Source organism: Mustela lutreola, chromosome 3 (genome assembly GCF_030435805.1).
Source record: "Mustela lutreola isolate mMusLut2 chromosome 3, mMusLut2.pri, whole genome shotgun sequence".
NCBI lineage: Eukaryota > Metazoa > Chordata > Mammalia > Carnivora > Mustelidae > Mustela > Mustela lutreola.
This window is the reverse complement of record NC_081292.1, coordinates 202644127-202667481: the sequence shown is the minus strand read 5'-3', so window position 1 is coordinate 202667481 and position 23355 is coordinate 202644127. Positions and strand designations below refer to the sequence as shown.

The 23355-nt window shown below is 41.9% G+C and overlaps 1 protein-coding gene across 3 annotated transcripts in view; it reads right to left on the bottom strand.

Moving 5' to 3' along the window:
• The window catches only part of HECW2 (HECT, C2 and WW domain containing E3 ubiquitin protein ligase 2), a 368631-nt gene that overhangs the window by 325433 nt on the left and 19843 nt on the right, over positions 1–23355 (bottom strand). Inside the window, exon 2 of one of the 3 annotated variants that reach the window (XM_059168539.1) lies at positions 5503–5585. The exons of the other annotated variants lie outside the window; for them this stretch is intronic. The gene's annotated coding sequence lies outside the window, so the exon portion shown is untranslated. The remainder of the gene's footprint in view (positions 1–5502; positions 5586–23355) is intronic. 3 annotated transcript variants of the gene reach the window in all.

Below are 23355 nucleotides of genomic sequence, written 5' to 3'. Positions count from 1 at the left end.
TTACTGAACTCTACATCTGAAACTAATGATGTTCTATATGTTGGCTAATGGAATTCAAATTTTTTTAAAGTGATTATGCTAAAGACATCTGTCAATGTCAATGAAATTGATCAGTACTGAGTAATCAAGTATAGGAGAGACGTATTTGTGCCTAAAAAATCTAAATCTCAAATACTATTGTCTATCATACATTTTTCTGAAACCAAGTATAAAAATCATACACGGAAGCACAACATTTGTAACCACTACACTTTCTCCATGGAATGATCACGCAGTGAAATGACTGGTTGTCTTATTTACATGCCAGAACGTGAGTAGCAGGAGCTAGAAAGAAAAGAAAAACAAAACGGAACATGGACATTTAACATTGGGGCAAGAGGCTGTACCTAAAACTATCCTTGCTCGTCTGTGCTCTCCATCCATCAGTATCTTTATATTAAAAACGCTCTTACCCCCTCCTGCAACACAGCCTTCACTTACCAACCACCCCAAAGACCAGTGCTCTTCCATCCCTCCACAGAACATACTGAGTGGTGCCCAAGGAACCCCCAGGAGGCAACCACCAGGCTGCCTGTGCACCTGTGGTCCCATCAGCTGACTCTCGTGCCCCCAAAACCAACTGTGTTGGATCCCAGAACTGTTTATGCCAGTTCTACCTGTTATTGATAATTATATAATTGAATTAAATATTATGTAAACCCCAGAAATTTGAGAGCAAAAAGCAAGAGTGATCGTTACTATGGAAACTAAGTTAAATGCTTTAGAAAGATCTTGTAAAGACAAGTAACTAAAAATATCTTCTGTCAAATTAAGAATGAGTAAAGGATTAGAGAAAGTCTTAAAATTCTAGAATTCTTCACTCAGCCTGCCTCACAAGAGTCCCTGGGTACCTTCCCTAGAGAAGAGACTGAAACTTCCAAGCACAGAGGAGGCAGACTGAGTGCAGCTTACACAAGACAGTCCATGAGGAGCTCCTGTGAGCAGGTACAGACTCAAAGAGAAGACCACAGTCTTATGTCCAAAGACAGGGGGGTGCGCACAGAGATTTCTTTACTCGTCTCTATGGCTCTGTTTTAACTGACTCTTTATATTTAAAGACCCTTCATAATAAAACATTAAAAAAAACTTCTGCTTTTATTTCAAAAATTTAAGTCTCAGAAACCAGGGGCGGGGGGGTGAAAGGTGAGGGGGCAGTGGTGGTAAGACTCTTAAAAACAAACTCCTGCAAAAACTTGAAGACCTTCTTAGAAAAAGATCCAACATCTTTATCAATAGGCAAAAAGAACTTCCTGAACCAATAATGCAGTAAAGAGAGAGAGAGAGATTGTACCCCAGTGTTTAGAAGTATATAAACAGCATGAGAAAGTGAATAGAACCTGAATGAAACACAAGGACAAAATTGCAAGTTACGGGAAAGCACAGTAAACAAGGCAGAACAAGAGGAACGAAAGGCGCGGCACGAAAACGACACTGGACATTTGGTAAAATGAAAAACAAATGTGAGAAAATTAAGCCATGGTTAAAATGTGGATTTTGAAAAACTACCTCCTGTCACGAGAAACTGCTCACAACGTGACTTTAAGGTATTTTATTTCTTCCACAATTTTAGGAATAGTAATATATACACACAGGGTACAACCCTCAGAGACGACAAATGAGGAAACACTGAAAAGCAAGTGTCCCTCACATTCCTTTCCTTCAGCCACCCGTTGGTCCCCGGAGCCGACCACTATAATCAGCTTCTATGTCCTTCTAGGGACAGTGCATGCATACAGGTGTGGATGTATGTAAATACGAATAAAATTTTAAGCGCAAAACTCAGGACAAATACAGATATTTCTAAAAAAAATCTATCTACAGGTCCTCCAGAAAGTCTCAGTCCACTGTTGCAAAACGACCTCACAATTCCACAGGTACCATTTTTGGCAAATGAATTCCATCCAAAGTCATATTTTCACAGCACAAAAATAGGAATGGGAAGAACAACAGTGCTCCTTCTCAAAGAGCAAGTCAAATCAGAGGTCTCTAGAGAATATTTATACCAAATACATAGATGGCCAGACGACAGGTCTGATCTGTTACGGTAATTCACGTCTTCCTCCTGCCCTGCCCTTTTAAAAACTGGCATGCCACACGTCCCGGGTGGTAATCGGTGTGGGGATTCAGAAGAAAAAAGCAAGCAGGAACAGCAGGGGAAAGGAGACCTCCATGGGCCTCAAACCTCAGGCTTCTCTTGTCCAAGTCTGAACTCTGCACGACCATCCAGAAGACTCTGGAATCTGATGAGTTGCCATGCTCAGAGTAGACCCTCGTCCTGGACAAACTTGCCGCACTGTAACTCGAAAGATCTACAAGTGTGCGCGTGTGGGTGTGTGTACGTGTACGCATATATGCTTACGGAATGCCACAGTGTTCGTGTGCAGGGAGAACTCTGTCAAGGAGCCTTCAACACTCAACACGGAGGCAAGAACATTTTCTTTCTGTGGGCACATCAAAACCAAATAACAGAACGACAGAAGAAACTATCATTTCTGCCTATCCAAATCCATTCTTCCCTATTCTGATTACAGACTTTTACTTCTGAGAACTTTTCATTCCCCGTTAGCAGAACCCACATTTAGATGGTTGGGCAGGCACACGTCCCAGCACTGGCCAGTCCCAGGGCTGAAACTGCCCCCCTAATTGGCTAAACTGTGAGACTACGAGCAGGGAGATGCAGAAAGTCCCCTCAAGAAGAGGGAGCTCTGACTAAAAGCGACGCCAAACAGGTGAGCGGAACCAAGACATGAAGAGAGACATTGCCTGATAAACCTTTTAACGTGGACGTCAAGCCATGCCTGACACCAGGATACACACTGAACTCTTCATTTACGAGAGACAATAAACTCCTCTCTTAACCCACTGTGAGGTGGGATTTTGTCTCTTGCAAACAAAAAGAAGTCCTAATTAATATGTACGTGTTTTCACAGAGAAAATGAAATTGGACTAAGGAAGGTTTATAATCTGATTTAAATGTTTAATCAACATGAAAGTAGCTTAATGAACCCATAGCCACACCAGGGCGAGCCAGGGCACTTCCTCGGCCACTCTTCTGTCCTTCAACATCTGACGACCCCTCCTGCACTGACACATTTGCTCTTAAACCATGCTCACACGTTCAGTCTGTCTGGCAAGCCTGTAGTCATTCTGTCTCTGGTCCATTTAACTAACTCTCAGAGGGCAAATCACATATCCTTCGCTCCCAAGTTCTTAGGGGATGCACCGCTGGGTCCCGAGCACTGAGAGTAATCGAAAAGCACTTAATAGATTATTAAATTTTATGGCACCCACGAGAACTCATAACTCATCCAAATTAAATGCTATGAATTTCTTCCAGTGAATTCTAGCATCAAAAAATCATTTACTGGAACAGAATGACACACTCAACAGTTTCCAACTATGAGAATATATCCATGCTATTTTTATTTAAGGAGAATACACCGCACTGGTACTTTAAGATGAGTTCTCTAAACCCATTTTATTCTGACGATAAGGAGCTGTTTATACTCACTCCAATTCACAGGACAAGACGCAAGTATACACATTCGTAGGCTATTCTCCTATTAGAGCTGCCTGTTGTGCAGATAGCGGCTGCGGTGTGCTACTTTTCTTCCTCCTTTCGGGCCCAAATACTGTCTGTGGTCAGATTGTTGAGTGCCACGTCCCAGCTCCCTGTCCCAATTTACCCAAGGGTAGAGAGACACAAACAGCTTCTCCTCGAGCTATTGACATCATCTGCTTTTGTGCCTCTCTCACTAGACGCCGCTCTTCGGATGCCTCGATCACTAGTCTAGCACGGCGTCTGGCACACACTCTATAAACATTAGTGTGTGGATTTAATTAACTACACTTGTCAGCAATTTACCAGGGGATCTGGTCTGTGACCCTTATGTCCCTGCTCGGTTGCAAGCATCAAAGAAAGTACTAGAGAGGAGTCTTACAAACGTGACATCTGCCCTCCCTTCAAGAACAAAGGATCCAGAAACACTTTCTTGTGGACAAGTTTTCAACCTCTGTAAAACCTATCTTGCAACTATGGTTCTCAGGCCCAGGGGCTGGCGTCTGTCTGACCTAAAAAGGTGTCACATCTCAACTGGACATGAGGAAGACCACTGGCCTTCCACGCGGCCAGGCATGTGAGCTTGACCCCAGGAGGGACAAAGTGTACTGAACAGTGAGGAAACCACTCGGTCAGATCCTTTCTCAGAAGGTGTGAATGCAACTCGGACAGAGAAAGCCGTCAGAGGCCAGCACAGAACAAAATCGAGAGAAAGCTAAAAACCGAAACTCTAAAGCAGGAGACGCCAAGACTAATCCAAAGCTAGGAGGCCTGTAGGGGAGAGGAAGTTTACAAGACCACAGAGGAAGCGTGGAAGCAGAAGGCACAGCAAGAAGCTGAGAGAGTGTCAGGGAAGTACTCCAGGCCCTGGAATGCGGCCTCCAATTTCCTTCTCGATACAGCACCAGCACGAGGTCAGTGGATCAAAAGGCCACGTGAAGAGACAGTTACTCTAGAGTTTTCCAGTTATCTTTGCCTCAACTAAAAAGCTGAGGCTGTCAATGATCAAAATGGACATTAGAAGTGGATTTTTATTGTTGAAATCTGAGAAGTCCACAATTTATGAGTTGGCCAGAAAACCTTCGGGGGTGCCCCGCCCTTTGTGAAGGGGTGTGTTCTAGCGTGTTCACCAGGCTGCTCTCGGAACGGGCCGCAGGCCGCACTCCGCATGGATGATCTTGACCGACGGGCGCCAACGCCAGGTGCAACAGACTCCTGCCCCCACAACACTGTCTTATTCCCCTCAAGTGAATCTCTTGAGCAAGGCAAGGAACATCCAAAAGGACAGAGATACAGACTTTATTAAACGTATAAAATAAGTTGCAGGTGTATTTTTACGGCCCTTTTACAAATGCACGTTTGGCTTCCATCTCTGCGGCGGGGAGTTGTTGGGAGACCTGAGCCCTCACCTTCCTCTGACTACTGGGGTGTGTTCACTGGAGCGTTAGACTCAGGCGCTATTACACAGAAACCAGAAAGAAAAGTGGCTTGACCAAGACCCATATTTATGTCTTAACGTCTAACAGTCCAGAGGTAAACCAGTCCATGCAGGGAAAGCTTCCACTTCCAGCCCCAGGCGCTGTTTCAAGCCTCCCCATCCCCAGTCGGCAGGAAGGCAGCGAGAGGAACAGAGGGCCCGCCCTTTCCCCACCGGCTGGACTTGATCCCGCAATCATGCCCAGCTACAAGGGCAGCAAAGAAACTAATCCCTACGTTAGCAAGCAAAGGACAACTGAGTGAAATTTATGCCGCCATTCATCATGTAGGGGCCTCCTCCTCTGCGCAGCTCCCATCACTTGAGGAAACTTGAGTGAGATCGATTCTTCACAGTACGGAGGAGTCTAATATAGCAAATCCACTCACTGCCTAAATAATACCAATAAGATGGGCGGGGGATGGGGTACCTGGGTCATGGGCAGGAAGGAGAACACTAGACATGACGAGCGCGGGGTGCTACACGCGGCCAGTGAATCAATACATTCTACACCTGAAACCAATAATACACTATACGTTAACTAAACTGAATGTAAATAATTTTTTTAAGATTTTATTTATTTATTTGACAGAGAGAGATCACAAGTAGGCAGAGAGGCAGGCAGAGAGAGAGGAGGAAGTAGGCTCCCTGCTGAACGGAGAGCCCGACGCAGGGCTCGATCCCAGGACCCAGGATCATGACCTGAGCAGAAGGCAGAGGCTTAACCCGCTGAGCCACCCAGGTGCCCCTGTCCCTAACCTTCTTCAGTCACCTTAATTAGAGACACCTGGATCACAAGGGCACGTAGTCTCCTTGCTCAGCACAAAAAGACCCCACACAGGTCAGTGTAACAAGTAAAGCCACTGATTAAATAATAAAGGAAAATCTCTGTCAGTGTTCCAAACTGCATTACTGCGTTAGAGCGGCTGTAACAAACACCACAAACTGGGTGGCACGGAAACAGAACTTTTTTGTCTCACAGGGAAGGCGAGGGCGCATTCCAGATGTCAGCAGGGTCGGCTCCCCATGAGGTCTGTGAGGAAAGGATCGCTCTGGGCCTCTCACCTGGCTCGCAGCTGGCCCTATTCTTGTGTCTCTTGACAATGTCTTTCCACTGTGTGTGGCTCAGCATCAAAATTTCAACTTTTTACAAGGACACCTGTATGAGAGCCCACCCAACCACCTCACTTTAACTTGATTATCGCTGCAAAACCCCCTCTCAAAATAAGTTCACCTTCTGAGGTACTTGTGGTTAAACTTCAACATATGAATTCGCAGGGAGGGAGCAGGGAGGTCTGGGGCCCACTATTCAACCCCTAACACAAGCTCCCTGTAAAGCGGAGACCAAAGATTAAATATTCCCTCCACTCATTATAACCTCTTTAAAGCCTTTCTATTGGAAAATATAACAGATACAGAAAAATGCATAAGACCTAAATATACTATGTAGCAAATAATTATGAAATAAGCACCTGCGTAACTGCTGTTTGGGTCCCAAAAAACTGAGCACTGGCAAGAACCAGGAGCCCCTGTAAGCCTCTTCCTGATCACAAATTTCTTCTTCTTCCACAAGGTTGATCATTACTCTTAGGAAAATGACTTCTTTCCTTTCCTACATAGCCTGCCCATTTCTGAATACATCCTGAAACACAGTTTGGTTTTACCTATTTTTGAACCTCTGATGAATAGAGTTGTTATCACGTATCATTTGGGGTCTTCTATCCCTTAATGTATTGGTAAGGTTTATCCATATATTTATTTTTTTTAGCGGTTCCAAACAATACGTCATTAACCTATATCTAATTTTGTTAGTTAAAACTGTATTTTCTCTGATATTTACCATTCTCACTCTACATACCCACAGCTTTCCATGTCTACATCAAAGTCCCATCTGTATCTACAAACTACTCTAAAACTTACTCTTAACAGTTGTTTTCCTGGGGTGCCTGGGCGGCTCTGTGTGTTAAAGCCTCTGCCTTCAGCTCCGGTCGTGATCCCAGGGTCCTGGGATCGAGCCCCACATTGGGCTCTCTGCTCAGTGGGGAGCCTACTTCCCCCTCTCTCTCTCTGCCTGCCTCTCTCTGCCTTCTTGTGATCTCTGTCAAATAAATAAATAAAAATCTTTAAAAAAAAAAAAAGTTTTTATCCTTACCAAAAAAGCCTTTTGTGTTTAAAACTTCTGTGTAGACAGATTATAAGACAAGCAATTTTCTTCAGTGTTAGTTCTGCAGACATTTTCCCAGAAAATACTCACAGCAAAGTTTATTTACCAATTGACTTGACATGCTTCAGGCAACGCTGTAATATTCTGGGTTGAACTGGCCCACAAGCCATTTCTCACGAGGTTTGTGAACCACCAGGAAAAGGTGAGAAAGAACAGGGCTCAGTGGTCTGAGGGGACAGTCGTTTGCCAGGGGTTAGTCGTTTGACAGGTTTCACTGACGCACAAAGGACCTCAAAGGAAAGAAAAGAGTGTAACCCGGGGGACTCCACTGATGACAGAAGCCTGCCCAATCTGTGGGTTTTCAGTGGTCAGAGACTTGCTCCTTGGTCCGTTCTATTGAGATTTGCTTATCCTAATGGTCTCAGCACTCTGCCCTCGCCTGCCTACTTCCCTTCCTGTCTGTGGTCTCAGGCTGGGCTCTGACACTCGTCTGGTTATTAACTCATCTACTTGCGAATGCCCCGGCCCTGCAGAGGCAGACTGACTTTCTACACTGCAGCTGGTATTGTAAGCTCAGATCCAAATTCCTGCTTCCGAGTCTCCATCCTCACTTCATTCTTGATCCCAATAATCGGTTGTGTTTTCCAATCCCGACTTCATTCAAGTTCTAACAGTGAGGTAAGCCCCCGACGAAATGAATCACAACTGGAAAGCTGTTTTTTTTTTTTTTTCTGTCACTCTAAATGTATCCCTATAAGTAGAAATGAGCCAAATAAAGAAGGAAATTAAGAAATTACTAGAGACATGAAATTTTCACTAAAGGTCTTTAAATAGTAAAATAGCTTCACTTTTCAAATTTATTAATTTTTAGTCTCTATAAAGTTATTAAGAATAAAGGAAAGCTACTCTTATTTCTAATACTCAGAGATAATCACTGTTAACATTTTGACACATATCCTTCCAGACTATTCTTTTCTATTCATTAATACACAGGTAAACAGATAAAAAATGAGATCATATTATAATTTATATTATTTTGTGACTACCTTTATTGTCTTAAAAAAAAAAAAAAACACCCCAATGTATAGCTTTTATCCAATGAGGCTAGTTGTAGAAATTTTAACTAAAAAATAACTAAAGCTATATTTTTTTAACTAAAGATACATATTAATTAAATTTTAGTTAAGGCCTTTATAGGAATATTTAAATCCTATAGTGAGACATAATTTAAAATAGCAAATATTCAACAACTAACTGTGGAATATCTGTGAGGTGGACTTCAATGCATCATATTAAGAATGATGTTGTTGGGGGCGCCTGGGTGGTTCAGCAGATTAAGAGTCTGCCTTCGGCTCAGGTCATGATCCTGGGGTCCTGGGATGGAGCCCCATGTCCGGCTCCCTGCTCAGCAGGGCGTCTGCTTCTCCCTCTCCTTCTGCTGCTCCCCCTGCTTGTGCTCTCTCACTCTCTCTGTCAAATAAACAAATAAAATCTTTAAAAAAAAAAACAAAACCTAAAACCAAATTAAATTTAAAAATCTTTATTAAAAAAGGAATGATACTGAAAAGTATATTTTTATATGGAAAAGTACAGGCTAAAAAAACAGTATGCAAAGAAGATTGCTTTTTTAATTAGTGTTGAGTATCCACATGCGTACACATATATAGAAAAACACTGCCACGGAGACTGGTAATGTCAGGGACAATGTGTTTCCTTCGATGTGCTTAACTATATTTCCAGTGGACACATATTACAATCATTTAATGAAAGCTATACAATGTTTAAAAAAATACGAAGACCATCTTCTGGCAGAATTTTTCTTTATACCATCATTTTTAATGCCAAGTAAAACTCCATTGTAAGAATGTACTATAATTTATTAGGCATCCATTTAAATAATCTTTTCCATGAAGTTATATATGTTTGATGAATGAGAACATTCCATTCTGATCTTCTGTGGTGGCAATCTGTTACAGTTTAGACCAAATACGGTCAACTACAACAAGATGTTAAAGAAACCTTAGTTACAACCCCCGAAAGATTAATGACCGAAAAGAATTTATAATAAGATCAAAAAAGATTTTCAATCTTTCATGCCTTATCACTGGCTTGTAAGCAAGACAGTGCTACACATTCAAACTTCTGGTCAGGATAAAATCAAAGAATTTGCCTTCTTGCCCAGTATTTTTACTGCCATTGTCTCCATAAGCAACTAGGAAATTCATTGAAAATCCAAATGTCCCTCTGCATCACCACAGAACAGGTAAACAGCTCTATCTGCTTAATATGTTAGGAGAGTGCCCGAGAAACACAACACCTTAAAAAAGGAAAAGTTTCACAATGAAAACAACTAAGAAACACACCCACCTCATTTTATTAGGAAGCAAACACAGTAACTCTTACCTCCAAGGACAGGAGCGGGAGTTAAGGGAAAATAGCAATTAGATACTATTTTTTACAAGCTTTGTATGAGATCTTAAAAGAACAAAAAATTTCAAGCTATACAAAGTGAAAGACTATAGAGAACACAATTTTGAATCACTCCACCCTAGGAAATGGAAAGACTAATATCTGTAGACAGCACCAGGCAGAAGTTGGCTTCTGTTTACCACTAAAACTCTCTTCCAGATGATAATTCAAAACAAATGAATGCCTGAATGTAATATCCTTTTAACATATGTGTAATTTCTCTCCACCATATATAAAGATTTAAAGCTCTACAATACTATACAGTTTCAAGATACCTAAATATAGTGTCTGATAACTTTGTTTAAATGGTAAACATGAGGGGCGCCTGGGTGGCTCAGTGGGTTAAGCCGCTGCCTTCAGCTCAGGTCATGATCTCAGGGTCCTGGGATCGGGTCCCACATTGGGCTCTCTGCTCGGCAGGGAGCCTGCTTCCCTCTCTCTCTCTCTCTCTGGCTGCCTCTCCATCTACTTGTGATTTCTCTCTGTCAAATTAATAAATAAAATCTTTTCCAAAAAAAATGGTAAACATGATTATAAATTTCTTCTAAACTCAGATGTATAATAACTACACCCTGATTTGTAAGAGAATCAACATGAATTGGAAATTACTGTAAATGTTGAGGAAATGTAATTTATTTAATCATACATTCTTTTCATGAACCTCTACAATCCAACTCAGGAACCAAACCTTTCCAGAAACACTTTTTTCCATGGTCATCAGTGACTTTCATCATACCATATGCAGTACTTCTCATTCTCGAACTTTCTTTTCCGAGCATTCTTACTGTTCAGTACTGCTCTTTCTTAACATTCTCTACTCTGCAGTTATTATAACAATATACGATCCTGATCACCTCTCTCCTCTCAATCTCCATTAAGTCAAACATTACTTAGAGCCCAAGAGGAGATGGACACAACACTATGTCCTATAGATAAGGAAGGCTCTAGATATGCCTGGTCCTTGAAGAGAGAGATGCAGGAAACTAGTATTTCAGCCCCAAATAATAAGAATCATAATGACCAAGTAGGTGGAAGAATATCAGTGAAAAATATTTTAAGCTTTAATCAGAATTTAGAATTTATGGTCAAATAAGGGTTTCTGGAAGTTGTGAGGCTAACCAACCAGGTGTATGCCAGACACGTTTGTATTTCCTCAGGCCCTCAGATGCCTTCTAGATTTTCCCTAGACAGTTCTGTGGTCCACTGCCATGACAACTATTTCTCACTTTCTCTACTCTCGAAATTTGCAGACAGCCTCTATTTGCCTCATTCACAGCAGATGACCTAACCTCAACTTCAGAGAAAGGAGAAATACAGTCGATCAGCAGAAGAGTCTTACTGTTACAAGCTGAAACACAGCGTACAGAGGTACAAAAGTGATTTTATAGTTCCCTAAATCCCAGCCCCTAACATGCACTTTGGGAGGCACAGGGAAGTCTCTCCTTTCCTCTGTTTCCCAAGGTCATCAAGTGTCTCACTCCTAGCCAGAGCCCCGGGCTCGCTCTCCTATTCCTCTGCTACTGACCCAGAGTCTTCACCATTTGGCTCCACTGGATTTTCCTTTGGTGGAACAAGGTAGAGGCCAGCATGGCAGTAAAACAGAAGATCCTTTCTCTTCAGAGAATCAGGAGAAGTGAATTTCCAGATCCAACCTGAGAATGAAGTCCTAGAGACATAAGCCTAGATCCAAAAACACCTTCAAATCTCCACCCCACTTTACCAACGCTGTTCCCACTAACCTAACCTGGTCAAGACCCAGAAGAAAAATGGCTGTACTCCAAATCCCAGGAAGACTGGGTACCACGGGCCCAAAGGGAAGAAAATCCAATCCTTTCACACAGACTGTTAGGTTTCACTCCAGCTGCTTTCTAGGAATCAAATTTAGCTACACTGGAAGCTAACAATTGCTTTTGCAAATGGTTAGAAAATGCATTTCACATGCAAACAACAGTTCTCCAAAACTATTCGAATTCTTTTGTTCAAATTCTTCTCACAGAATGGATTACATGCAGTAATTCTACAATACCTGCAAGAGATTTTAGAATCCAGTTACCTGAAGTTGTGGGTTAGCCAACAAAAGTCAAAAACTTAACTCTGTAATTCCCCATAACCTGAAGATACTTAGACTCTTTCAAGTTCATTCATTTCTTCAGCAAATATGTGTAAAGCATCTATCAGATGCCCAATACAGCATTAGGCTCTGAGCACACAGTGGAAAATAAAACAAGTATGCCCACTCCTTAAAGACTATTGAGGAGACAGACAAAAAACAAGTAAACAAGTAAATAGAGCATTACAAATGGTAATAGATGTTTGTATTACATCCTGCAACAAAATTATACTCCCAGGCACTCCCCGATTGCCATCGGAATTGAAGCAGTGACCAAGAAAACATGGTAGAAAATTGCACCAAATTGTTGGTCTAAGGGACAAACACATTTAAACTCTGATTTGCAAAGCAACTGTCTGGAGAAGCCCACAGACTGATGACTCACTAGACCAAAGGAGACTCTTCCAGAGCTTTACATTTAATCAAATTGTTGCCCCACAGACTGCATGAGTTTTTCACCATAGACGGCATTACCTTGAGCCATCAACAACATTCAACCCACACAAGCCTCAAACACATATATATGCTAGTGTCATTTCCACTTAACCAATGAAATCTCTTCATCAGTAACCTCCATATCACACCCAAATCACCCAGCCCCAAGTGCCACGGAAGATACGAAGCTATTCACCTAGAAGTCCATCTACGTCCCAGACATCGCAAATGTGGGTGGAGAGGGGTTTTGTTTTTAAGATTTCTGAATTACAGTGGCAGAAAACAAGCAACTCCTGATCTACACACATTGGTTCATTGACTTCTCAGTGATACTTTCGAGGTCCTGGAAATTTGAGAGAAACATTGCCTAACGAACCCTCACCTGCAGCCCGGAAACCTAAATTGAAGGAGGAGGGGGAGTCAGGTGGGAGAACTCCAGCCTACCGAAAATACCTGCACTTCCCCACCCCCTCCCTGCCCAGATCAGGGCTTTGCACAAAAGGAAAGCAAACTACTCCCTTGTGCTGCTTTCTAAAGCAGCAGGCAGTTGCCCCCATCTGCCAACACTTCTTTTCTTGTACCAATTCCACTTTAATTCCCACCAACTACCCTTCCCAGCATGCAGTGCACCAACGGGAAGCCAGTGGTTGGAGGACAGCCTAGAAGAACAATAAGCAGTAAACTCTTTGGTGCGCAAAACTGCTGGCTTGGAAATTACTCGTAAGTTTTTCAGATCATCCAGGAATAGATTCTCACCTTTATAAAAAGATAACAAGGACAAGACAACAGAAAATCTCTGCTTTAGACAACAGATCCATAAACAATAAAGACCACAGGAACACAGTGCAGAGCACTTAGCCCTCCAGCTTAAAAGGCCAGAGGAGGATTATAAAACCTACAGTAGAGTCCAGAATAAGTCCACCAAGAATAAAGATAAATATGTCCTACATCAAGAATGAACAGATTTGGGCGCCTGGGTGGCTCAGTGGGTTGAGCCGCTGCCTTCACCTCAGGTCATGATCTCAGGGTCCTGGGATCGAGTCCCGCATCGGGCTCTCTGCTCAGCAGGGAGCCTGCTTCCCTCTCTCTCTCTCTCTGCCTGCCTCTCCATCTACTTGTGATTTCTCTCTGTCAAATAAATAAATAAAATCTTTAAAAAAAAAAAAAAAAAAAAAAAAAAAAGAATGAACAGATTTCCCCTCATGTAGGACTAAGCAAAGAAAAAAATGTCAATATGGATCCTATGAAAACATCTCACTGCATAAAAGACACAGGTTATATATAAAATGTCATTAGATGATAAGAGTTCGGATCAATGGAAAAAGGAAGGACTAGGTAATAAAATAACAATAAAAATCACATTTCATGGCCTTCTTCATGAAACAATTCAAAGATGATTGATCCCCTTTTCACCACAAGTTAATGTTACTACTGTACATATATCCTCTCTTTTTCCTGACTCTGACTACATGTTGGCATATCCTCTGTGTAAAATAGAATATTCTCAGTTTTCTGGACAGGTAATCCCTCCTGACGATGATCCAGCGGATGACTCTGCCACGCTGAAAACACCGCGCCTCTGAGGGCCAAGGACTGCCATACGGTGACGGGGACAAAGGAGGAGGCTTACCCGGCAAAAAATCACTTGGAAATACATTTGATGGACAAAACGATCAGAAGCTACTTAAACCCCTGTAGTTCAGCTGAAGCAGCCATTTAAAAAAAAAGCTGGTAAGGAATTATTTAATACCCCAAGTATACATAGTAATGAGTACTTAACATTCGATGGGTACCTACTCTGTGTCAGGCACAGTATTGAGCTCTTACTGTGTCATCTCATCATGACGGACCTCACAACCACCCCGGGAGAAATCCACTAACCTTACTCTTACAAGTATGTAACTCAAAAATCAGAGGTTAAAAAACGGCTACTAAGTCACAAGATTAACAAGCAGAAGAGCTGGGATCCAAACCCACATCCAGCTCATTCCAGGCACAATACTCTTTTCCACGCCACCGTTCTGCCACCCCCCTGCACTCCTCAGGCCCGCAGTTCCCGGCGGACCCCCCACCTGAGTAAGTCGGGCCCTGGCCAAAGGCACTGCCTTCCACAGCACATGTATGAGCCTCTCAGAGGCACGCCTGACCCACCCACCCCTCAGGAATATCTAGAGATGTGTGGGAGACCCAAGAGAGGAGGAGGCTCAACTTCTTCGCCATCACCCCATCACTTCTAGATATAAGTGAAACATCTAGAAACCTGGGAAAACCTGACTTAGGCCAAGCTGCCATCGACATTATCAAAGCCAATGCTAGGCTGATGTGAATCATGGACACCTAAGGTTCAGCTGAGCACTAGGCTCAGGGAATGCGGTCCACCTGCCCCAACCCCCCAGCGGCGGGAAACAGAGCGGCCATCCCGCAAACAACACAGCAGCGGAAGGCCGAGCCTTACAAGCCAAAGCATGATTCCAAAATTTCAACCACTGTATCGACAAAATACAAAGAATATAAAGCAAGGAAAGGGAGGGACGTTGAGCACTCTAGCCTACTAGCGAAACAACCTAAAAAATCACTTTTTAAAGAACAGTATTCTTGGGGCGCCTGGGTGGCTCAGTGGGTTAAAGCCTCTGCCTTCAGCTCGGGTCATGGTCTCGGGGTTCTGGGATCGAGCCCCGCATCAGGCTCTCTGGCTGCTCGACGGGGAGCCTGCTTCCTCCTCTCTCTCTGCCTATCTCCTCTGCCTACTTGTAATCTGTCAAATAAATAAATAAAAATCTTTAAAAAAAAAAAAAAAAAAGAATAGTATTCTTGGTATTTGGGAAACACTCCTTTAGGTCTTCTTGGAGGTTAAAATGTAACAACCGTATTCCGCCAATAAACATTTACAATATGTATGTGCAACGCTTTCACTCTTTAAGGATTTTCCTAAATATACTATTTAGTATGGGCAAGTACTTCACAAAAGGAGCCTTTATGACCCAACCAGTTGATGTGCAGAAAGGGACAGACTAACAAAAATGATTTCTGGTGCTTTTCAAACCGAATTTGTATGGGAACCACCTGGAGACAGTGTTCAGACGCAGGTTCTGATTCAATAGGCCAAAACAGAGCCGGAGATGCTACATTTCTAACAAGCACCCAGGTGACCTTGACCTGCAGAGACCAACCTTAGCAGCAAAGATCTCAGCCACTGTTTCTTCACTAATTTGCCTGTGCTCCCCACACTGGCCCCAGGAAACTGGGCTTTACACAAATTATTTATTGTGCATTCACATTTTTGATAATCTAAAAAATATACATTTTACTAGTTCAATGACAAGGCATCTCTTTTGCAGAAATAACTGGCAGGCACTGCCAGAGAACTGGTTTTCTTTAGCCGCTTTTCTCATAGCAGAGTCTGCAGACACTATTTTGGTGGGCCCTCAAGAAGAATTTTCCATAAAAGAGGACCAGGTCCACACAATGACTTCTTGATCAGTTTTACCTTATTCGGCAGCACAGCCAACACCGAGCTGCAGGAAAAGGACTGTCGTCTGGGAATGGACCAAAGGTTAGGAGGAAGGGTACATTATGAAAAGTCAGAGTTGATTTCCTGCCCTTCAAATCCCTGACATGGATTACTGAACAAGTGGTGTGTGAGAACTTAGGGGAGATAAAAAGAGGCATTCAGTAGAATATGGCATGGTTTCGCTCAGAATTGGTTATGCCAAAACCCTTTATTTCCTTTTTGACGGGCTTAGAACAACAAGTGGATTACAGCGATGCTTTAGACAACGTATCCGGATTTCAGCAAGGTACGGGTCTCTTGAAAGTCTTGTGGCCAAGACAAGAGAAATGCAGCCTAAATAATAATGTGTTGAACAGATTCACAGGTGATAAACAGAAGACGGAAAGGTGGTGGATGAACTAAATGTCAGTCCAGGACCAGAGCCCTTCACCAGCCCTTCCCGCCTCCCGCCTCCTGCCTGTCCATCTCTCTCAACCTCCACGCAAATTAGAGACAACACAAATCACACGTACTGAAACTGAAATTGTTACATATACTTATGTAAGAACTTTACAAAAGAGGGATTCAACTTCGGTATATGTCACAGCAACGTCTCTTGATAAGGCCTCAGTGATTAAAATACAACGACTTGTCCCTGTATAAGTTATTTAAACTGCCTTTCAGTGGCAATTTCCGTGCTTACTGCTTAGAGAGGCTGGTGGCAGCGGAGGTCCAGCGGATGACAGAGAAGCAGCAGGGGTCTTTCCAATGAAAATTTAGGAAAGATCATGGAAAATGAGCTCCAGAAAACACTGCATTTATAAAGTACAGGAGGAGGGAGGAACAGAGTGCAGATGCGCGTGAGGAGGGCTGTGCGAAAGCTCCGTCACCGTCTTGAGCGTCCCCGGTCGTCCGCCTCTCTGGGATCGGAGCGGGTCCCAGGAGGCGGCACGCAGGAGTCTTCATTTTGAATCATAAATCAGAAAAGGATTTTGAGAAACCAAAAACTGGCCTCTTGATAGGTTTGTAATTTTCAAATAGCCAGTTATGCACATATCACTGATACTATGTGGAACAGAGAACTTTCCATCAAACAACTGAGGACAGAAGGAAATTTGTATAAAGTGTTTAAGATCTCTTTACTTCTTTTATTATAAAATAAACATTACAACTTTATTTTAGACACTTAAAAATATTTATTCTGAAAAGCGGGGAAGTGCTCAAAAACTACAGAACTCATGTGTAAAAAGAACACAGGAGCATGCAGTGGTGCCAGATTGAGGACAATTTGTGCATAAAAGTATAATAGTGATAATTATAACATCTATTTTTTTAATTGTTTTGTTTGACGGACCAATATATATGCTTCTTTATTAATGCATTAAATAACAAGACTAATGCATTAAACAACGTCTGGTCTCAGAACTATTCTAATTGCATAGTTATGGTATTTAGAAAATATTATGAGATAAATACAATGGCTATAACGTGATACAAATACATCTGAAATAGCTGACTTCTTGTTGTGATAAAGCGACGTGTACTGTGAATACTGGTATGACTTGTTGCCTACTATCACAGTTGAAAGAAAGGCTAAGGGCGCCTGAGTGGCTCAGTCACTGGGCGTCTGCCTCCTGCTCAGCTCATGATCCCTACCTGAGTCCTGGGATCGAGCCCCGCATCAGTTCCTTGCTTGGCAGGAAACCTGTTTCTCCCACTCCCACTTGCCCTGCTTGTGTTCCCTCTCTCACGGTCTCTCTCTCTCTGTCAAATAAATAAATAAATTTTTCTAAAAAAAGAAAGAAATGGGGCGCCTGGGTGGCTGAGTGGGTTAAGCCTCTGCCTTCAGCCCAGGTCATGATCTCAGGGTCTTGGGATCGAGCCCCGCATCAGGCTCTCTGCTCAGCAGGGGGCCTGCTTCCTCCTCTCCTCTCTGCCTCCTTGTGATCTCTCTCTCTCTCTCTGTCAAATTAATAAATAAAATCTTAAAAAATAAAATAAAAAATAAAAAAAATTAAAAAAAGAAAGAAATGCTAAATTTTGGTTAGAAGTAGTGAAAACAGATGTAATTATTTTCCATTCAAGTTCCTAGACCTCTTCATTGCATCGGATTGTTCGGGCTCTCAAGTCTCTTGTTCGGTAACAATCTTCCCTACCCCTGCCTTCCTTTCCTGCCATTGATTTGGTGGAGAAACCAGACTATTCATGTTAAAAAAGTCCTCCCTTCCATATTTGACTGATTACTCCTTCATGTTCATGTCATTCAAATGTTCTTCTATCCCCATTATTTCTTCTGCTCCATTTACATCTTATAATTGGACATTTTTTCTAGAGACTTCCAGGCTTATGTTCAACGTTTTGACAAGAATACTTCACAGGTGATACTGAGGATTTCCTATTGCATCATGCGGAGAGGGACAGAATATCTCCTGGTTTTGCACTTTCAGTGCAAAAAGATTTGATTTTAAGATTTTAAGATTTACAGTGGGATCAGGGTTGGCAGGCTAATCCTTCATTACAAATGTCTGCATGAACTCTCCTCTTACAGTTGGACAACTCGTTGGTAGTCATTATCTGTATAGATTATTTCAGTAAAAATTACAAAATGGGGTCTAATTCTATAACTGCTTATGTATTGATTAGCTGGGATTTAATTATTAAAAAACGACCTTTCAGGATCTTAGTTCAGCTAGTGGAGCATGCTAATTTTAATTTTTTAAAGACTTCATTTATTTCGAGAGAAAGAATACACACAAGCAGGGGAAGGAGCAGAGGGAGAAGAAGAGAGAGAATCTTAAGCAGACTCCCCACTGAGCAGAGAGCCCAATGAAGGGCTCAATTCCACAACCCCAAGATCACGACCCAAGCCAAAATCAAGAGTTGGATGCTTAACCAACAGAGCCACTTAGGTGTCCCAATATCTAACGTTAAAAATTCACAAATCCATATTAAGGGGGGAAATGAGAGAATTTCTTCTTGCAAAATGCCAGCTAGGAGATGGAAAAGGAGTGATAAGATTAGAAAATAATCTCTGCAATCTCCAGGGTAACTGATTCAAGCGAGAATCACCTATGAATACTAAAAGTTCTTGGGAAAAGATTAGGAAATAGGATATTCACCTAACCTCAAGCACCACCCCATGGATTACCTACTATTCATAAAAGGACAAATGTACTTGTACATGGGAAAGCTGTAGTAGCCACCACTTAACCAAGTGACCCCATCCATGGTCACCAACAGCAGGATGATAAGCCCCCATGTGCCTCTTGGTGTGATGCTGTAAGTGGTATCACCTCCCCCAGCTTCTCGACAAAAACGCTAACCTGAACCAAAAGCTGGGAAACAAGTAGACAAATTCAAAATGCAGAACATTCTACAACTGGTCTAAACTCTTCAAAACAATCAAGGTTATAAAACGAAACAAAAGGAAGAAACATGGTGATCAAATACAATGCATGAAACATGACTGCATGCTGTAAATTAGATGATATTATTGAATTATGGTGAATTTTCTTGGGTTTAACAACGATGATAAAAACAACAATGATACTGTGGTGGTAGGAGACTGTTTACTGTCAGGAACCAAGAAAGTATTTAGGGGGCTGTGTAATGGTGTCTGCAACTTATTCTTTAAAAGTTAGGGAAAAAATCGCTTCCTGGCCTTTTGGCTAAGATCAGGTGTAAACGTTCCGAAAAAAATATAGACGTGTAGAGAGAGAATCCAAGGTGACAGAATGTTAACAATTTATATAAAGAGTATAAATGTGTTTATCTTTTCATTTCAACTTTTTCACAGTAATTTTTAAAAATTAAAGGCGGAAAGAAAGATTTACGCTTTTTTTTTTTAAGATTTTATTTGACAGAGAAAGATCACAAGTAGGCAGAGAGGCAGGCAGAGAGAGAGAGAGAGAGAGAGGGAAGCAGGCTTCCTGCTGAGCGAGAGTCTGATGCGGGACTCGATCCCAGGACCCTGAGATCATGACCTGAGCCAAAGGCAGAGGCTTAACCCACTGAGCCAGCCAGGTGCCCCAGATTTACACTTTTTTTTAACTTAAACACTCATTAATGTTTCTTTTCCCCTCAGCCTTATTTTTTCCATAAAACTTCCGTTCCTCAACCTCATACCTCCTACTACAGAAGTTTCCAGTACCAACTTACCATTGGAGTTTGATAGCAATTAGGGTTCTCTCTGAACAATACATTCAGTATTCCAAATCTAGACAGATTGTTATAAAAATATATTTAACAATAAAATGGAGTTTCAATTTAATGAGCAAGGTAGTAAGAAGATAATAGGTGAAAAGCTGAGGGTTCGTTCTGCTTTCCACTGTTTCCGAGGCAAGCACTTCAACTATTTCTTCAGAGATAGTTAAAGAAACCCTTTGGTAAAATTCAAAACTGTCCATAGCACAACACTCCCCACAAGTAAATAATGAAGTTAAATCGAAGCAATTACAAGGCTGATAGCTGTGTAACCCCAGCCCTGTCTTCCCACAGGAGACCGTTGAACAACTTGGGGTTGAGGGGCGCCAACCACCATACGGTTGAAAATCCACGTGTAACTTTATAAATGAAAACCCTTACCAGCCTACTGCTGACTGGAAGCCCTACCAGTAACACACTATTAACGAATAACACACCAGTAACAGCTGATGAACACATATTTTGGATGTTGCATTATACACCGCATTCTCTCAAAAAGTAAGCTAGAGAAAAGAGAATGTTATTAAGAAAATTATAAAGAAGAGAAGACCTCCAAAAACTTTTCAATTATATTTATGGAAAAAATGACCAAGTAAGTAGACCCACACAGTTCAAACCCGTGCTGTCCGAGGGTCAGCTGTACATGTGAAGGTCATCCTAAAATCATTCACAAAATTAGCGGGCAGCAATACCAGAGATCAAGAAGGAAAAAAATGATAAGAAGCTGCAGGTTAAAGCAGTGAGAACCAACCTAAATTGGGGGATGCTATCGAAAAGTGGTGATGACGAAGCAGATGGCACACATATTCCCTTCTGGCATTTGGCCCAAGAAATAGCAAACCAAGGAAGAATTCTTATGCAACAAACGAACACACTGTCGAGATGCTAAATCAAAACAAAACTTAACCTGTTCTTTGCTTGTATGTTTCCCATGTTCTTATCATTAAACAGAGTAAGGAATGAATGCACAAAGAGTTTTAAAGGTAAGCTCTGCCATAATTTTTTTATTTGACAGAAAGAGCGTGTGCCAGGCTGCAGACAGAGGGAGGAGAAGCAGGCTCCCCACTGAGCTGACCTGGGACCCTGGGATGATGACCTGAGGTGAAAGCACACAATTAACCGAGTGAACACCTGGGCGCCCCAGTGATGTCATATTTAAAACACATTTCCAGTGGAAGGACTGCTTGAATCAAAGCAACATATGATCTCAGAAAACTCATTAAAATCCCTGAATAAATGCTTAGCCTCTTTTTATCTTTTTTTTTTTTTCTTAACAAAAATTGACTTTTGCTAAGAATTGCTTTCAAAAATGTTAAGGAATGATTCTTAACAACTAACAGGATAAAATAAAAAGGAACCCAAAACTAAAGTTATGTTTCTTTATTCAAAAATAGCAACAAGTGGCTATGAAAGATTAGAAATCATTTATTTAAAGATTTCTTTCTAGCTACCAACAACACATAATATATAATACACTAAAATACTCACGATACTATTATACCAGGAAAAGTAGGGATTACTTTCTGTACTTTCAAACTCAGGTGGTTTAAAATATCAGTAAATTTTCTCCACATTGGTATTTGTTAAAAATATCAATAATGAATAAGTTTTGGGTTTACAATAAGAGGTTTTATAATTTATTTGCCCCAGTGAAATATCAAGAAAGCAACTTCTAATTTTTTATTTTTTTTAAAGATGTACTTATATATTTGAGACAGTGTGTATGTGCTTGAGCAGGGGGAGGGGCAGAGGAAGAGAGAGAGCAAAGCTAACCCCCCACTAAGCATGGAGACCCCGAAGCGGGGCTTGATCTCAGGACCCTGAAATCATGACCTGAGCTGAAATCAAGACTCAAACACTTAACCGATTGAGATACCCTGGTGCCCCTCAAGAAAACAACTTTGAAAATTACAAAGGCATTTTAGAATTCTCACTTCTGCAGTAAATCCATATGCTAAGAACATCTTGCCAAATAAATGAATTGCTTCTAGCGATGACCCATTTTAAAAGAAAAATCTAACTAAAATTTTGCAAGTGAAATTAAATTACTCTAATGGACTACTTACCTCAAAACCTACTTACGTGTTATCCACATTAAAACCATTCTAAGAAATAGCAAGAAATGCTCTTCCCTTAGTAATACTTTTTCAAAAGTAAGCTAAAACAAAAAACCTAGTTGTTATATTTGTATAAGATCTGTTGTCTCCATGTATTTGGTGGCTTTTACTGCTTTTCATTTTTTTTTTTTTTTTAAGATTTTATTTATTTATTTGGCAGAGAGAGACAGAGCAAGAGGAAACACAAGCAGGAGCAGAGGGAGAGGGAGAAGCAGACTCCCTGCTGAGAAGAGAGTCCAATGCGGGACTCGATCCCACGACCCTGGGATCATGACCTGAGCGGAAGGCAGACGCTTAACAACTGAGCCACCCAGGCGCCCCCCTTTTCACTGCTTTAAATTGTAGAATTCTCTTGAAGTAAAAACTGCTTAAAGTAAACACTGCTAAAGAGTTCTTTAAGCTCTAAAAAACAAAAAAGCAAGTTACTCTTGCCATTAGAAACATCTTCATAGTTAAAATCTAATATTTAGGAGGAAGTGGAGATGCAACAGGGGTGGTTTGCGGGGTAGGAAAGGAATAAATGAAGCAAGATGGGATCAGGAGGGAGACTCTAAGAGAGTCTTAATCTCACAAAACTAACTGAGGGTTGCGGGGAGGGTGTAGGGAGAGGGCGGTGGGGTGATGGACACTGGGGAGGGCATGTGCTGTGGTGAGTGCTGTGAAGTGTGTAAACCTGGCGATTCGCAGACCTGGACCCCCGGGGCTAATAATACGTTACATGTTAATAAAAAAAAATAAAAGGGCGCCTGGGTGGCTCAGTGGGTTAAGCCGCTGCCTTCGGCTCAGGTCATGATCTCAGGGTCCTGGGATCGAGTCCCGCATCGGGCTCTCTGCTCAGCAGGGAGCTCGCTTCCCTATCTCTCTCTCTCTCTCTCTGCCTGCCTCTCCGTCTACTTGTGATTTCTCTCTGTCAAATAAATAAATAAAATCTTTTTTAAATAAATAAATAAATAAATAAATAAGATTAAAAAGAAAAAAATCAAATATTCATTGAGCATATTTTAAATATCAGAAATGGAATAAATAATGTGTATGTGTTACCTTACCTAATCTTCAAAATAAGCCTCTAACGTAGAGTATGTTACTGGCACCATTTTAAAAATCGGGAAAGAAAATCAGGAAAGTTGCGCACGTGCGGCAGGACGCTGGACCCGGCCGCAGACCCCGCGCCGCTCCTCGCGGGTACAGAGCGTCAGCCGGGCTGACCCCGCGGGCCCGGGGGCGCCGCCACCTCCACTCGGCGTCGCTGCGGTCACGCGCCAAGTTCCCACCGGGGCGGTCACTGACCAACGCCG